This window comes from Penaeus monodon, chromosome 21 (assembly GCF_015228065.2).
Source record: "Penaeus monodon isolate SGIC_2016 chromosome 21, NSTDA_Pmon_1, whole genome shotgun sequence".
In the NCBI taxonomy this organism is placed as follows: domain Eukaryota; kingdom Metazoa; phylum Arthropoda; class Malacostraca; order Decapoda; family Penaeidae; genus Penaeus; species Penaeus monodon.
Window position 1 is genome coordinate 25,728,384 of NC_051406.1, and position 667 is coordinate 25,729,050.

Below are 667 nucleotides of genomic sequence, written 5' to 3' on the forward strand. Positions count from 1 at the left end.
TTCTCTTTCTCTTTATTTATCCCTTTCTCCTTTCCGATTCTTCGTTCCCTTCCTCCCTCTCTTCTCCTCCCTGCTTCCGCCATCCTCTTCTCTTTCCCTCTTCCTCATAATTTTGTGAATTCGCCACGAGAACTAACCCGAGAATCGCTTCATTAACCCGGAACTTCATCTAAGGAATTACGGCGTGTCAGCGAACGTGAGCATCGAGCAGAAGGTATCCGATTCCAGGCCGGAGGATCGAACACTCTCTTACAAAGGATCCAAATGCATATTACTATCATATCATCCTCTCTATAGACGCAGTGGAGCGAGTTTCGGAAGAGATGACAGTAGCCATTGTTATTTCATATTTTTTTCTTCTTCTATTTTAGACCTGCATATCGACTAATGTTTTACATACTTGTTGATGAGAGAGAGAGAATAGAATAGGTATTTCAATAGAATCCATCAGGCTGGAAGCGGGAAAGAACAAGGCCATATCATAGCAGTAATAAAAAGTAAATATAGACTCTAGTCATCACGAATCCTTGTCAGACACGTGTAACTCTTTCTTAATGACTAGAAATTTCTGGAACTCCAAAAGATTAGCCAATAAAACGTCATCATCAAAATTGTCACATAAAGAATGGGTTCCTGGACACAATCACAGAGTCAGGACAGTAATCAT